Here is a 17,895-nt window from a genome sequence, read left to right as displayed (position 1 = left end):
AACTTTTATTAAGAATTTCTTCTGTCTATCAGTTAATAAAGTGACAAAAGTTCACACAAAAGGTTTAGAGATGACAATGAAAGACCATGAGTAAAAACAACTTTCTACATGCATTAATAACGTTAGTAGGTAGTTATGATTTATTATTTCACATTTTAGTTTATATTATTTTCATTATTTTTAATTCGATTTGTTTCGACTTCAATATTAAATTTTGTGACGTATAAGAAACAAATCCACTCTAAAGCTTAATTTATAAAACGGAAAACTTTTGGACGATATTGCAACAATTTTAGCGTATTAACGACTCTATTCCAAAGTATTGTGGCGGTTTCATTCATTACATTAATTTATCGGCAATTTTTTATTTATCTCTTGATAAGTTTCAATGAATATTCATCATTGTCCAGTGCAACGATGTAGTTTACGGAACCCAAGATTTCTTCGATGCTGTTCAACGTAAATCGTAGAGCGTTTGACAGCTACATGTCGACGATTGGCTTGCTCATTTTGTTCTTGGTTCTTTGCAGCTTGAATAACGGGATTAGGTTTCCTGTTGGAGACGTCCATTCCAAAGTTTTTGGGTTTAAAAAAGAGAAATGAACAGATGCTCCAGTGTGGGTGATCCTTCAACATAACTCAGCTTTTCGAGGCTGCGCTTGAGGGACTTCGGATGATATGGAGCGGTACAGAGATGGATTATGGCAATGCACGACCAAATTGCGTTCAGATGTCCGAAACCAATGATTTCGGGTTGCTAAAAAAAGAAAACTTCTCAATTCTCATATCCTTTACTGCAATGGTTTAATTGAATCGTCAATATGAGCACGTTGCCACGGCTGGACTGGAATGGGTCACGACGCCAGGTTGCTTTCGTTGGAGACTTTTCTGTTCTAGCACACGCTCTACAATGATGAAAAAATTGCGCTACATCGTCGTCTACATTGGGTCAGTAGCTGTAGCTGCACGCCAGAGATTCCATTCGGTCTTTTCCAGGGTGTCCACGAGGTAGTTGACAAATGATCCGTTTGCAAGATTTAGATGCCACATTGATCCATCTCGTCTGTCGAAAAATTTCTTGACATCAGGGTCAGCAATCCTCCTCACAATTTCTGGCCAAACTGACTTCTGCCACGAACATCTGGTGCGTAAGTAAAAGGTTTATGTTGATGTCTTCCTCGAAGAATGCTTCCGCTTCAGATTCCACGTGGACGGAAGCAATCTCCTAGTCTTTGTCTGGTCGACGCTGCGATGATACCAATGGCGTGGTATCACCTTGTGGAAGCGAATAGCAGCGAATATTAGGGCCTATGGTAGAAAACAACTAGTCCGTAGTTAATTTCCGACTAAGCATCTGCTGCGTTGATGATCCTCTTCGACAGATCGTGGTGAGTGAGCAGCAGGTCATCCAGTAGAATGAAATTGAATTTTGACTCTGCTCAATAAAAGCGTTCGCTGGTACTGGACTAGAACCAGCGAACGCTTTTATTGAGCAGATTAACCAGGGTGGGGGGAGGATCTCAGTTGCTTTCTCTACTCGACGAATCGACCATAGTACTTGATAGCAGAAACGAAGCTACTTGACGTCCTCCGGAGGCTGCATCTTAGCCTCAGTTTTGGAATCAGGTCGCACCGTCTCTATAAACGATATTTTTCAAGTGAAAACCGTATTCATACACACGTTCAGGAACAGTGTAGAGGCTTAGTTCTTAACCCCATCTGGTGCGACCAGTGATGAGGATGTCTTCCAAGTATGACTCGACTCCAGGAACGCACCTGGTGCTAACCAGACTCCTGGGAGAAGCTGGTTGTATTGGAGGAGGCCACGATGTTTCTTCACTGTGAGCATCTTGCAGGGTCCTTCCTCAACCTCGAACTGCAGGTAGGTGTCACAAGATGCGTCAAACAACGTGCTTCAGCCAGTTACTCAAAGATACCGTCCAGGTTTGGAGAGGATACAGCCAAAAACATCATATCAAGGAAACTGGGAACTCTGCCTGAAATCGAGTGGCAGTTTTGGAAGCGCAGTCTATTGAGTTCAGATGGAACTGATTTATGCTAGTATGTGTGCTGGCGTTGCGAATGCAATTCGAAAGCACACGCAGGAACATCACATACGCACACGATGACCACGACTTTCATAACAAGCTACCACCTTCAATAGATAGAGTGCGCTGTTTGATTAGACGCTTGTTGTTTGTATGGGATCGATCCAGAGATGCCAGTCTTCTTGTTATGATGTTTTTGAGACAGCGCGGTGCTCAGGCCCGTCGAATAATTATATACACACACAGACTGATACGTTGTCCGGTTTGCGTACGGTGACTTTTGGAGCTGCTCAGTGCGAAAATTGAACTGCAAAAATGATACCATTTGTCTGGAGTCTTTCGCGTGTCAACTTTCAACAGTTCAGCATATACAGCGGATTGCCTGGGACAGTAGGCAGGACGTGCATTTAGATTTAAGTACAGTCTCACCTGTGCTTTCGTGCGTGCTTAAGAAAACTCCCAGGAGCTGGTGCTTGAATTGGTTGTTTGTTGAATGGCGGTGACGTTGACCAAGCTGTTAATCGGTCGCTGACCACAGATCCACCACATCCTTGGTCTTGATTCCCAGAACATGAAACCGACGTCGTCCGAGATGAAGATGAGGCCGGTTTTGGTTACGTCGCCGATGATGATCTCGATCTAGATCTCAGAAAGAAGATTGAGGTTACCTACAAAAGCTTTGCGCCGACTATTTTATTGGACTGAACGCTGCTCTGGAGTCAAAGAACTACCCGTTACCGGTTCTATAGTTGAAGAAGATGACCAGTCGAAGCACCTGTTAACTATCAACACGTATCGGGGACTCTATCGCTTTAACGAATTGGCACTAGGTGTAAAATTTGCCCCTGGAGCTTTTCAACAGCTGATGAATGGTTTGATAGCTGACTTCGACGGTATAGACTGTAGACTCACTATGGTATACATACATCGAAACCGAGTTTGAGCATCATCGACGTTTAACGGCACTTTTCGGCATATTCGAGAAGAGAAATGCAGCACTCTTCAACAACAGCTCATTTGATTTGTTCCTTTCTGGGTGCAGTCAACATTCACTAGATACACCATGTCCATTTATCCTCAACATGCCAGAAGTCGTTTAAAAAAGATCAATCAGCTGCTCACACATTATGACCCGAATTTGGGATTCATCATCGTGGCAGACGCATCCAAAGCCGGTATTGGTGCATTCGATTTACAGTGGTTTCCTGATGGTTCCATGAAAGCTGACTTAAGCCGAATCAAGATTGACAGTCATACATAACCGGATGAAGATTTCATCATCGCTGCTATCCAGTTAGGGGAAGACTACGAAGTTACACTGAATGAAGCTGTCGGTTCGTTACCAGTTATTTTAAACATGGTCCAGAAAGCTACGCTCAAGTGTCCAGTCTTATAGCAAGTTATCCAGTACAATCAGAAAGGATGACCTTCCCCTTTGAGCAGCATGCTGATTCAGTACGATAAATTTATCTTTACTGTGAATCCCGTGCTGTCGTGGAAGTATTCCTAATAATATCACACTAATCATTGCCTTCGATCTTGCGCTTCAGGTTTGCCCAGAAATTCTCGATGGGACGCAGCTGGGGGACGTTGGGCGGATTCGCCGACTTCGGTACCACATCGATATTCAGCCGCTCCATTTCCTCCAACGATCGCTTCGAGTACTGGGCCGACGCCAAATCTGGCCAGAACACCGTGTCTTCGCCCTTATGGTATTTCTTGATGAACAACACAACTTCTGGCAAGCACTTCGTACTATAAATTCACGGCCAGCCCGGAGCAAAAGAAGAGCGGCTTTGACATCCCCTTGTCACTGATTGTCAGCCACAGCAGCACCTTCTTGGGGAACTTGGTGTGTGAAATAAATTTCACCTCGGAGCTCACTTCCTTCGTGGGAGAAGTGAAATACGAAGTACTCTGCCAGTCATTGCCATCCAGGGTGAGATAGGTCTCGTCGTCCATCACCACTGCCATGTCGCGATTCGCCGGGAAAATCGACTTGACCATCTTATTCAACCGCTGTCGCTGCGTCATTGCATGCAGCTCCGAGACCAGTGGACAGGACTGTAGCTTCCTGACATGTATGACCATGTTCTCCAGATACTTTTTCACTGTTTTACCACATGCACGAACCTCCCGGCTAAGTGCGCGCAGCTATTTAGCCACTTTTCTCTCGGTCTTCCACTTCAGCATCCTTTGAACGTTCCCCCGTTCCGTTCTTTGGACGCGCACACTTCTGAACGGAGTAACTTAATTTTTATCGCCATCACAGTTAGAGTTTGACTGATAGAGCTTTCAATTTTTTTTGCTAACTCATGGGTTACTATGGTTGATGATGCATGAGTAGTTTCGTCAGTGCGATTAAAGGTGAACCCATGAAAAATCGACAATTTTGGTCCATTTTTTGACGCAAACGTTAATGCGTCTTTTGATCTCTTTGCTAGTGTCGTTGTCGGTGGTCACTAGTGAGCTCAAAAACACTTACTCATCTACCAATTTGATTTCGTCACCGTCAACTAGAATTGGGAAGCTAACAAAGTTTACCCACGAGCCTCTATTTTTCATGAGTTTTGTCTTCAACGTGTTTATGACTAGTTCGACCCTATTGGACTCTGCCTCAAGTCTGCTGTATGTTTCCGTCGATGCCTCAATGTTGTCAATGTCGTCGGCCAAGCCGGGCTTCCTGAAGATCGTACCACTCGTGTCTATCCCTGCTCTTCTTATAACGCCCTCCAAGGTAATGTTAAAAAGCAGACATGAAATCCCATCACCCTGCCGCAACCCTTTTCGCGATTCGGAAGGAATCGAGAACGTCCCTGTCCATGGTGGCTCTAACCAAGCTCTGCAGTGCAGGGATCCGTGGTGGCGCGGGCCCATATAAATCCTAGTTGTTAGTTGCTACAAAACTGTTTGTCGCCTTTTTTGTGAATGGGACACGATGCCAGGAGCCGCATGCTCATTGCGACGACGCGTCAGAACGAAGAGCTGCCGAAAATTGAGTCCACCGTCGGAAGAAACTCGCAAGTGCAGAAGACAACTTTACTTGAAACGACGTGCGGAACTTCTATATGCACCACGGTGAGGAACAAGATGACCAAAACAAGAACAGAACGAGGATTACGAGCGGCTGTACCACTAGATCATACTGAGGGTCTGGGTAGATGACAAAACGAACGTCTTGTTGGAAGGCCCTTATATGACCAAACTACAAGAAGAGCCATTGACTGGATTGTTGCAACTATCAAGGTATTACGTTACTTAATTAAGTACAGAGCAGCGTCATGCTACGATAATCTGCCTATCGAACCTTGTTTACCCATGCATCCGCATGGCAAACTGTACCGACATCCTTATCGTCTTATTCATTCTCTTTTACCCCGACCCGACTGACGACGTTCTGGCGGGAACTACCTGTAAACCCTAAATTTTGAGTTTTCCATTTGTAAATTTTTATACTGAGGCGGCGTACGACTCAGTATAAAGAAACGAGCTGTGGAAGATAATGCTGAAACACGGTCTCCGGACGAAACTAATTAAGCTGCGTCGTATGACGCTGAAGCGATCGAAATCATGCGCGCGTTCGTAACGTTCGATACACTGAATCGGGGGGGTGCGTTCTCTAACTTAGTATTCAACATCGCAAGGCGAGATTGGAATTCAGCCAAAACAAAGTACATGGTGGTTGGCAGGGACCGTGGGAGTTCCGGTGGCGTTGGTGCTGAAGTGGAGATTGATGATGAACGATTTGAAGTGATTGATAAATTGCTTCTGACATGTGAAGCGACGAGAGTCTTCTACGGACTACGTAATCAGCTAAGGTTCCGAAGTTTGATGACCGGGAGGACGCTGATCCTCCCGGTGGCCCGAAGGAAACTTGAGTGTAAAGCTCTGCGATCGATATTTGGCAGTAAATTAGAAGATGGAGTGTGGTGCAGACGCATGAATCACGAGTTGTACCAGGTAAACAAACATGCTGATGTAGTGAAGATAAAACAGCGTGACAGGCTTTAGTGGTCGGCTGGATATGCTTGACGAGAGACCCTCCAAAATTATCTTCAGCAGAGAAACAGGAAGAGGCTGTCGACTCCGTGGTAGGCCTCACACTCGGTGGATGTGCGCGTTGAAAGAAGATGCACGATCGGCTGGTATACGAGGTAACTGGAGAACGGCTACACACAACAGAAGAAGCTGGACATCTCTAATTTGTTCAGCCCTAGACCGGTAAACGGTCCGATGACCAACCAAGAAAAGTAAAGTAAGTAAGAATAAGGATTTCCTCGAATAACAGGATTCTAGGATTTGGTTTTGAAAGATTTTTTCTTGTATTTCTTTTGTTAATGATACTACTATTCAGAGTAAGTCACATGCTTATCATTTATCCACGGTTGTGGGTATATGCTTTAACCCTTCCTCTTACGCATACTGCTCTTTTGTACCGAACCTCGTTCCAAGAATCGTTCAACCGGCTTATCAGAGTGGACTCTGTAACCTTGTGGATTTCAAAATAATGGGACCTAGGGATTTTGAGATTTGGATGTGTTAGGATTAAAAGATTTCAAGAATTTTGGGATTTTGATGTGTAAGGATCATACGAAATTTCATACATTTTGGGATATTTGGAATTGTGGGACCTCCTGATTTGAGTATTTTGGGATTGCAAAATTTTGGATTTTTGGGATTTAAAAATAACACATTTTTAGAATTTCAGGATTACAGGACTCCACGATCTTAAAATCTTGATGTTGTTCCTATCCCTACAGGATTTTAATACATTATTGGATTTTGGAGTTTAAAGTATCAAGATATTAGATCTATCGGTTCCTCATTTTTTCTATCTATTATGGCTTCTAGTTCAACAAACGACATTCTCAAGTGAATTAATCAATTGTGCAATTCCCGTTGCCTCCTAGCTATCCTAGGTGATAAAGAGTTTTGAGCAGAAATAGAAACTTCAATATTCACACAAGTTAAATTTCCGTCCAACAATCGAGTGTTTTTTGTTCAGTTTCGTTCATTAATGCCAAGTTGTGTTATTCGAGCGCAAATCTGACTCGAAACTATCAGCAAACGGCCAATGGAGGACCGCTTCACGTTAATCGACTACGTATGTAAATTAATTAGAAGAAGCACGAAAATAAAGCGGAAAGCCCGACACTCCGGCGAGGAAATGTATGTTTTCGAACAATAATTGAAACATACATTCTTGATTAGTGCTTTATGCTGCTGCTGCAGCAGCCAACAACGGCGATGTATGGTTTCTGGCCCATTCCTACTCTTCATTTTGGGTCGGAAGGAGGAGGATGAACGGATTGTGGATCGTGGCTCGCGCCAATAATGCCTCGGTGCAATGGAAGGGAAGAAGCTCTGCCGAGAACAGCAACAACAACAACAGCCAGTGTGTATTATTTTTGATGGCCATAATTCATGAGCGATGAAATTATAGGATGAGTATGAGAGAGAAGGGCGGAAAATGCATTTTAATAAATATACAAGTTAACTAACAAGGGCAGGTTCCGAGTGCCAGACTAATTCTCCGAAGACACGTGGGCTGTTGTAATCCACGAGAATTATACGCACCTGTAATTTTGAGTGATTGAAGTTGTCTGTCTGTACCTTGTCTGAGTTGTTGGTTTAAAATAATAAATCATGATATTAACATCAAAATGTTAATATCATTAACAAAATGAATTAGGTTAAGGAAAATAACATAAACCGAAGCAACTGCGTCACATCGAAGACCATTTTCACTAGCTTTGCCCACACAAAGAAACGAATTGCAGTAAGCCAGACTAAGGGAACGATGGGTGGAAAAAGGGGGCTGTGGGACGACACCGAGGACGAAGCCAGTAGCAGCTTTGTACCGGTGTGAGACCGTCTGTGTGCGCGTCGTCCACTGGGGTGACCTTAATAAGGGTGGCGTCGGGCGTTTTTGTTTTCGGGTGAGCCAACCGGCTTCAGCATGCCAAGAAGCCCGAGGAAGACCAACGGAGGGTGGAATCAGATTACACGACCTACCCGAAATGTTGTTTCGTTGAGCTTTTCTTTCGTTGTATTTTTTTTAATTTTTATTACTTTTTGGCCCAGTCACGCCTGGCACGGCTGCTGGCTGTTCGTCCTTTTCACCGGGGAATCATAAAAATAAATACGCCCACACAAACCGGTCTGCAGCAGTGAGGAGTGTGACGCTTCGGATGGGAATAGACGCTAAGAAGGTCGATCGATATTACATTGTGCGCATTTCGGAATTGCGTCTTAGGAAAAAGAGCACATGCACACACAAATTTCGATGGAGGCTTCGAAGAAAAAGAGGTGGGAAAATTGCACCCAACACTTTAAATGACACTCTAACAATCGGGCTGCCGCTTTCGCTGCGAGGCCCATCGCCAATTTGGGAGGGCATTTACACACTTATTGCCCTCCTTTAATTCTCACATTTTTCCTTTTATTCCTGTGCCAGCCGTGCAATTCCTTTCATAAAGAGAACCAAGAAAAAGAACAGTAATTTTCAATTAGCTGTTGGAAGGTAAATTGGAAACAAGCAAATAAAAAATTACTGCACCGGCAAAACGCATCATAAATCTCGCATTCATTCTCGCCGGACCAACTGACTGATAAATATGTACGAACACCTTAAGCATCAGGTTTGAGTTTTCAGGTGCTTTTCCTCTTGTGCTGCACTGCCATCAATGAGCGACGATTTTTTTTACTGTATGTCTTCCTGTACATGTGAGCCATACGAGGTGTGCACTGTGTAGGTTTTGATTACCGATTCCGATTTGTAAAGAATGTAAATTGGAGATGATTGATACGGTTTCGACGCTGAATACCGAGCGGATCTTGCGTCATTCAGCTGCTTGTGCCCCACGAAAAATCGCAGAAGGGTTGTAGTTTTTTTTTCAGGCATTTTTATGCCTTAAGACCCTATAATTTGCAACTATGTTGATATGGCAAGTCCAATGCTGCTCGCTTCTTCGGCAATAAGTACCGCAGGGGAGTCGAGTAAGGTTTCTTATTGATTCTGATTAGCCAGACAACTCTTCTAATTTTTCTAGTGTAAATTATTATAATACTAAAATGCTACGAACAATGTGGGACAAAAATATCAAAATTTATTGTGGTGTTGAGAATTGAGCAACATTGAATAAGTGAAAAAGTGCTTAAAAAACAAGAAACGGTCATAGCTTTAATTGAGAGTGGTCAGTATCATCAGTAGAGTTCTATCAAAAAAACTGAATAAAAAATCAGAGAGCTATAGAAAATGAATTCCAGTTAAATAACTCGCAGAGCTGATTGTAGAGCAAAGAGGGTAATATGCTGAAAAAGATTAATAATATTTTGGTTTAACTTTTTCAGCTCATTGTATTTTATAAAAAAAAACTTCAATTTGGCTTTAAATTAGAATTTTATTCTAATTGTAATATAGATTCTCAATTTATATTTGGCTGAATTCATCACAAAGGGAATTTCATTTTCATTAGAAAAAAAAAACAATAAAAAAAGTAATTCTAGAAGTACAACTTACGTCCTAATTTCAAGTGAGTGCAAAGCAGAGATTTGAAAAATATTTTCAGCAACTCGTGCAAAGACCAAAACATCCAAATAAATGTTATCATAATGAAACAAAAATTATTGGAAAACAGAACAGAAATATTAAACCACAAAGCTGCAAAAACTTAATCGAAATTATTTTCACCCAGAAACCTTGATTTTAGAGGCATAGTGCCTTCAGCAAAGTTGATCCATTGAATATTTTCCATCTTATAGAAGTTGCAACTTTGTGATTGATCTGCCTAAAATTAGGAAACGAATTGTTTCATTTAATTTTTGCATATAAAAATTCACTTTGCTAGTCAAAGTCACAGCATATTCTATAAGAAAAAACATTGGCAAAGACACAATGCAGTTTTTTCATTGTCAATGATGCAGTGCAGTTCCCCCCTATCGAACCTGACTTCCACACGTAGGATATTTTTTGTAATTGTACAAGCTGAGCGAGTAAGATTTCTGTTTTGTTGTTTGCTAAATGTAAATCATATCCGATTTTCTATGTTTTTATGTAACGAAATAAATTTTAAAATAGGTCCTGATGAAGATCCCAACCAACAGGATCGAAACGTTGACGATGACCCCATGAAGATCAGCGTTGTTTTTATTGAGACTGCTAAACAAAATAAAATTTAGTGTCACAGTCGAATCCCCGTATAAAAAATCAATCCAGATGTAGGTAGTTGTCTCTCGCTCTCTTTTTAGGTAGATATCTGTGAGTACATTAGAGCATTATTTAAAAAAAATCTTCAATAACTAAACAAATATAAGAGGTAAAAAATATTTTTTTCAGTGAATTTGTGTGTTTCGTTATAGCAAACAACAATTTAAAAAATATTGTTTTTTAAAAGCGCCATAAAATGTTATATTGAAAAAAAAAAAGGATTAAGGAAACATCGCAATGGGTATTTTTAGTTGGCAGATAGAAGCGCATGGTTGTTTCTTTTAAAATGTGCTACAACTTTGCCGAACGGAATGGATTTTTCATGTGCAGAAATGAGAGAAATAAAATCCGTTTCTCATTTTTAGGTGGATTAATAACGAAATTCCAACTTTAATAAAATATAGAATAACTAATAAAACAACTTTGGTTAAGGCACTTTGGCTCAAAAATTATGTTTTTGAGTAAAAAATGCATTATTTAAAAAAAATCGTCAATAATCAAAGAAATATGTGAGATAAAAATTTACTTGCCTCGAAGAAATTTTCTGGTTTCGTTATAGCAAACAATATTGTTGAACATTGAAAAATTAAAAAAAACTATAAAAATATGAATTGGAAACACTTGATTTTTGGGGGTAATCTATAGAAAACTCCACAAAAGTTCATTTAAATTGGTAGATAGAAGTATGGTGTCTACAACAAAATTGTTTCATTTAAAATGTGCTACAACTCTTCCGAACAAAGTGGATTTTTATATTCCAGAATAAGTAAAGTTAAATTCGTTTCTAACTTTAGATGGTCTTCAGTTAAACCTCCAAAAAACTTCAATAAGAACCTAAAAAATGCTTATAAAGCTTCATAGTGATTTTATCGAAGTCCGTCTAAAAACTAATTTGGGCACTAGAGGGTTAAGTACCTCTTCAGGGAATTGTGATTGTGACGCGGTGTTGGTAGGAGAAATGAGGTCTCGTTAAGACTCCTTCCTTTCGAAATAATAAGTCCTTCTTAGAATTAATCTGACCAGAGAGGATTGTCAGGTGTACCTTCACTCCAGGGAATGGAAATTTGGCGATATTTGTAGGATAGAAAGAGGCTCGGTATAGTATAGCAGTGAGCTTAAACTAAAAAGAAAACTCTCACACGCAAGCACGGATATAAATGAAAAAGCGTATCATTTACTTCAATAGTGATACTGTCAATAATATGAAGTGCGGAGTACAGAAAACACCTGAGCAATATCACAATAGATCAAATGTCTCTGGTTGCAGTGATAAGTCCACACAGAGAATAAAAAATCGTGTGGGCCAGTAGTGTAATATATCCAGTAAAAATTAGAAATAGGGTAAAATTCACTTAGATGATTCGTAGTTTGTGAGTTATGGCTGAAACAAAGGAGACCATTTTGTTGTGTGTATGAGTTTCGTGTTCGTGTGAAGGAGATGGGAGAAACTCGTATGTGTCAACATGATGGCAAATCGCTCACCTCATCGTCAAAGCCTAGCACCAACAGATAAGTAGACGAGCTCCCGCCTACCCCAATGACAGAGCCCCTTGGGCCACCGAATAAAACACAGCGAAAATTGAACCCGCTCTCACAGTAAGCAACCCGGATGAATCGTCGGGGCACTGTGTTGTGTTCATCCGGCCCAAATCGAAAACATTAAATGTGATGGAAATTTTGGAGTATCTAGTGAAGCAGTATTTAGCTGTGACCGAGATCTTCAAGGTTCGCCCAAACATATTGCGACAGTGCACAGTGGTCCAGGAACGCAACCTAGTGGAAAAAATAATAGCTTCGGATCGTGTTGGTTTTTTCGAGAAAGTGATTTGGGCAATGTTTATTAGAATAATCAAGGAATATTTTTGCATGAAAATATTTGTACTAAACGTGTACTTAACTATTACTATTTTTTTCCCCTTCATTTTTCCAATTTAGAAGGATGGTTTCTTCTACAGAGTTGTTCGTTAGCCAATATGTTGAAAATCTTCCAAAGCCATAACTATTCAAGAAGCCATACACTATGAGATATTGATATTTTTTAACAAAGTGCACAAAAAACTTTTATTTTATTTTCATTTTTTTTCTAAGTGTACTAACAAACTCTATGAGTTTCTAATTATAAAACTTTTAAACTTTAAACTTTGGCGCAGAAATAGGATAGCTATGGCATGTACTTTTTGAGATATTAAAAAAAACGAAAATTTCAATCATTTTTTCATGAATGTCAAATCTTCATTAGCGCACAAAAGCGCAACCCGAATCTCTCAGGGCTGAAAGAATATTAAACTAGACAAAATTTCATCTCGGAACTTCTTGGAGCTTTTATTCTGTGAGTTATTTTGTAAAATTCTTCAAAATTAGAAAAAAGAGCTATTTTTTATCCAATATTATGCCAAATGGTCTGGAGATGTTAAAGAGAATTAAATATGAAGACTTTTGATCTAAAAATATTCAGTTCAATATATACAATGAACTATTTAAGTCTTATGAAATTATTTTTTAATCAAATAGGATACTTTTTAAGATACCAATCAATAAAGGGATCACTGTTCAAAACTGATTTGTTTCTTTTCCTCCTAAATTCTCCATATATTTAAAAAAACATCTTCAAAATCCAAGCTTTAGTTTTTAAACTCAAACTTTATTTAAATAATTTTATTTTAATAGCAGAATACAATGCCGGATGATAGATGGACCGTACATAAATAGTCTGTGAATTGTCGGTGAAAACGGGTGAAAAGAATACAACTTTTTATTTATTAGCATCTTAAAAAGCATTTCATAAAACTTAAATAGTTCATTGTATATCTCGAACTAAATATTTTTAGACCAAATAAGTTCATATTTAATTTTCTTTAACATCTCCGTAGACATTTAGCATAATATTCGATAAAAATAGTACGTTTATTCCTAGTTTTGTATAATTTTACAAAATTGCTCACAGAATGAAAGCTTCAAGGAGGGCTGAAATTTTGTCAACATACACCTAGTTGAATACTCTTCCAGCCCTGAGAGTTCCAGGTTGCGCTTTAATGCGCTAATGGAGATATAACATTCAAAAAAAAAAAATCATCAAAATTGTCGTTTTTAAAATATCTCAAAAACTATCCTAATTCTGCGGCAAAGTTCAATGTTCGAATAATTTAAAATTGAAAACTCACAGAAATCGTTAGTACACTTAAAAAGTTTTTTTGTCCATTTTGTCCAAAAAATCAATATCTCATAGTGTATGGCTTCTTGAATAGTTGTGACTTTGGGAGAGTTTCATATTATTGGCTAATGAGCAATTTTGTAAAAGAAACCATCCTTCTAAATTGAAAAAGTGGAAACAAAAATTAGTACTAATTTAGTACAAGTTTAGTACAAATATTTTCATACAAAAATATTCCTTGATCGTTCTTATGAACATTGGCGATAATACTAACTCAAAAAACCAACACGACCGGGAGTTAATAATTTTGTTCCGCTAGATTGCATTCCTGGACCACTGTGCAGTGGTGACAGTGTAGAATTTCAAGCGAATAAATGCGATTGTTTCCAGTGAGCTTTTCACGCGAGAATGTCGCATATACGTTCCTGCTCGCATTATGGAGATCGACTAAAGGAATGTCCGTGTTGGCCGATTCAAGAACGCCAGCATTCAGCCAGTAAAGATACTTGATTGCAATCGATTGCACTCGGTATCGTTCGATGGGGAGGGAGAACAAAACGTATACACCATAGGACTCATTTCAAGTGATTAGCTTTGGGTTCGTTTACCAGTTCGTTTTTTGTGCGGCGGGTTACAAACTGTACGACGATTAAATCAAGCAGTCTTTAGAAGAGCGCTCCAAATGTACATTTGCAGAGATGCTCGAAAAGACCGCATTTGCCGATCCAGTTTCCTCGAAGCTATATGACAACTTGTCTTCTGATTAGTTCGATTCTGACACTTCACCTGAGGGATTTTCATTGGTCAATCTTGGGGAGTCTTGAAAATAAATCTTCGAAACTTCCTTGGAAAAGAACGAAGATATCACAAGGTGAAATGACACCTAATTGAAATTGAAGTGCTGTTGAAAGTCTAAAGCCAGTCCAGTCCAGTCCAGTCCAGTCCAGTCCAGTCCAGTCCAGTCCAGTCCAGTCCAGTCCAGTCCAGTCCAGTCCAGTCCAGTCCAGTCCAGTCCAGTCCAGTCCAGTCCAGTCCAGTCCAGTCCAGTCCAGTCCAGTCCAGTCCAGTCCAGTCCAGTCCAGTCCAGTCCAGTCCAGTCCAGTCCAGTCCAGTCCAGTCCAGTCCAGTCCAGTCCAGTCCAGTCCAGTCCAGTCCAGTCCAGTCCAGTCCAGTCCAGTCCAGTCCAGTCCAGTCCAGTCCAGTCCAGTCCAGTCCAGTCCAGTCCAGTCCAGTCCAGTCCAGTCCAGTCCAGTCCAGTCCAGTCCAGTCCAGTCCAGTCCAGTCCAGTCCAGTCCAGTCCAGTCCAGTCCAGTCCAGTCCAGTCCAGTCCAGTCCAGTCCAGTCCAGTCCAGTCCAGTCCAGTCCAGTCCAGTCCAGTCCAGTCCAGTCCAGTCCAGTCCAGTCCAGTCCAGTCCAGTCCAGTCCAGTCCAGTCCAGTCCAGTCCAGTCCAGTCCAGTCCAGTCCAGTCCAGTCCAGTCCAGTCCAGTCCAGTCCAGTCCAGTCCAGTCCAGTCCAGTCCAGTCCAGTCCAGTCCAGTCCAGTCCAGTCCAGTCCAGTCCAGTCCAGTCCAGTCCAGTCCAGTCCAGTCCAGTCCAGTCCAGTCCAGTCCAGTCCAGTCCAGTCCAGTCCAGTCCAGTCCAGTCCAGTCCAGTCCAGTCCAGTCCAGTCCAGTCCAGTCCAGTCCAGTCCAGTCCAGTCCAGTCCAGTCCAGTCCAGTCCAGTCCAGTCCAGTCCAGTCCAGTCCAGTCCAGTCCAGTCCAGTCCAGTCCAGTCCAGTCCAGTCCAGTCCAGTCCAGTCCAGTCCAGTCCAGTCCAGTCCAGTCCAGTCCAGTCCAGTCCAGTCCAGTCCAGTCCAGTCCAGTCCAGTCCAGTCCAGTCCAGTCCAGTCCAGTCCAGTCCAGTCCAGTCCAGTCCAGTCCAGTCCAGTCCAGTCCAGTCCAGTCCAGTCCAGTCCAGTCCAGTCCAGTCCAGTCCAGTCCAGTCCAGTCCAGTCCAGTCCAGTCCAGTCCAGTCCAGTCCAGTCCAGTCCAGTCCAGTCCAGTCCAGTCCAGTCCAGTCCAGTCCAGTCCAGTCCAGTCCAGTCCAGTCCAGTCCAGTCCAGTCCAGTCCAGTCCAGTCCAGAGGGAATTACGTTTTTGATTTGGGTTGAAAATTTTGAATAGTTAGCAGCATGGGAATTTAGACTTCCGGTTTTAGGGTTTTACATCCCTTCGAGAGGTCATGGAATATTCGTTCATCAAAAATTTATTCACCTCAACGGCGTTAATAAATACAATATGAGCTCTCAAGAGCGTATCACAACTAATGACCAATTCTTAGTCAGTAAACAGTTCGCACTTGCCGTGTACCCTCCGGGAGTCACCAGCGCCTAAAATTCAACACATAACTTACCAGCTAAGGTTTCGACTGGCCTTCCGTAGGACCAACCCAATCAATAATTCCGTCTGGTCGTTGTCCTTTCGGGTGACGATTCCATTCTCGTCGTCACCATCAGCGCGCCATCATCGTCGCCAATTCCAGAGGCCGTTGCACCTTCCTTCCGCCGGGAATTTCCAAATTTAAGCAAAAAAAAAAAGAAATGTACACCAATTGTTTCATTTGTTTACTGTGTTTGGTTTCGTGCCGGGCGTCCGTCGGTTTCTGTCTCGTTTTACTGGGTACGGAAGTTTGCTACTTTTTAGCTGTTGCTTGTCGAAATGAACAAAAACAAACTAACGATGACCGTTTGGAACATTAAAATTAGATTACTCTGTACGATGCGAGGCTAGTTAGTACTTTGCAATTGCTGTTAATGACATTTTCCAATTTTTTGAAAGGTCGAATCCGCTTCCCACTAACTTCGATTCGAAGATGAAAAAAAAATAACAGCCATTTCCGAAGAACCAATTAGTTCGACCGATTTGCCGATCCTTTTTGCCCGCGCTCGTGATCGACTTTTACGGCTGCCTAGCTAATTGCCAACCATCGGCGGTTGCCCGAGAGAGAAACAGTCGTGTATTTATCGGACAATCACTTCATGTATTGCGCTGCCCTCTGCTTGCCGAACGTGAGCTTCAAGATTGCGGGGGAGGGGATCCAGAGAGGAACGCTCAAGCGCGTGCAATTTGTAAGCCACCGGGCGAGAAACAATTCCTACCTTGGTCCTCCTTCCCCTTTCCCAACGTCATCGTTTTTCCTCCTGGTGAAAAAGAAACAAGCAATAAAATCTGCGAAAAGTGCATTCCACCTAATTAATTAATTGCATTCTTTGCGTTTGTAGTTCGCTGCGTCGCTGATTTGATAGCGGCACCGGCAGCAACAGCCACACAATGGCCACTTTTCCCCACTTTGCCATCACTTTGTGGTGAACTCTTTATCGCGTGCCCCTACACTGCATTGGTAGGAAACGATGCGTTTCTTCTTCCGTTAATTTGTGTCTCCACAACGAAAACGCAGAGCCCTCCGATGGTTAATTGAATTGAATCGGAAGGGTCATTCATCATCGAGGAATTTGTGTGAGCTTTATTTCTGCTGTTTCTGTTGGAGATGTTCGGATTTTTTTATTGAAAATTTTTCTTACGTTTCATATGGACTCAGAGAAAATTAAAATCAATTTGTAAGAAAAGTATGTAAAATTAAAAATCTGATCATCCCTCTTCACAGTTTTCCATCGATTATGATAAATCAAAGCCAAAGCCAATCATTGCCCCAGCTCCGCATTCCGCACATGCCTGTTTACCGAAACATTCCGAATCCGAAAGGCCGATTATTTACTGTCGGTTATCTTCTCAATATGTGGTAAAAATTTAATTAAGTAATCATTAAAGGAAATTAAACCCATTTCGAACGTTATTATCTACGCTTTGGAACGCGAAAGGCGGCTTTGGTAAGAATTGCCGGGAACGCGGGGCAAACTGGTGTCACGCAATTTAATGCCTCTTTTCGCACTGCACCGTCAAGTGTGTGTGTGTGCATGTACGTGGGTATGTCAGAACACGGGAAGCCGAGGTGTAGAACGGGATATAAAAGTCAAATTGCATTAAAACAGCGGCAAGTGTTTGTATTCATCTTCATTCTTCGTTTCCCCCGGTGCAATTGTGCACTTGGATAACCGGTGAAAAATGAGCCTCGGGTACCCGGGAAGGTGGACGGAAGGGGATTTGGATCGGTTTCGATTTAATGTGCGTGCATTTCCCATAATGATTACTTTGGTGCAGCTCGTGATGAGCAATTAGAGCTCACTATTGCGCAAATTAATTACGATCAAGAGGACTGTGAGTTGCTAGCGGCGGTTGCTGATTGGAATAGTAACAAGAGGATCGGAGAGTGAGAAGGAAGATGGGTATGTGGAATGGACCAGTAGAGTGAGTGTAGGACTCATGTTTATTCGTTGCCAGTCTCAGGTTTCTGCTAAAATACTTCTTGATTTATGCGATGGTTGGGTTTGAGGATTGGAATGTATTCATTCACATACATACATACTAAAGACTGTAAGTTACAGTGTGAA

Source organism: Wyeomyia smithii, chromosome 1, assembly GCF_029784165.1.
Source record: "Wyeomyia smithii strain HCP4-BCI-WySm-NY-G18 chromosome 1, ASM2978416v1, whole genome shotgun sequence".
Lineage (NCBI taxonomy): Eukaryota > Metazoa > Arthropoda > Insecta > Diptera > Culicidae > Wyeomyia > Wyeomyia smithii.
This window is presented reverse-complemented; position numbering follows the sequence as displayed.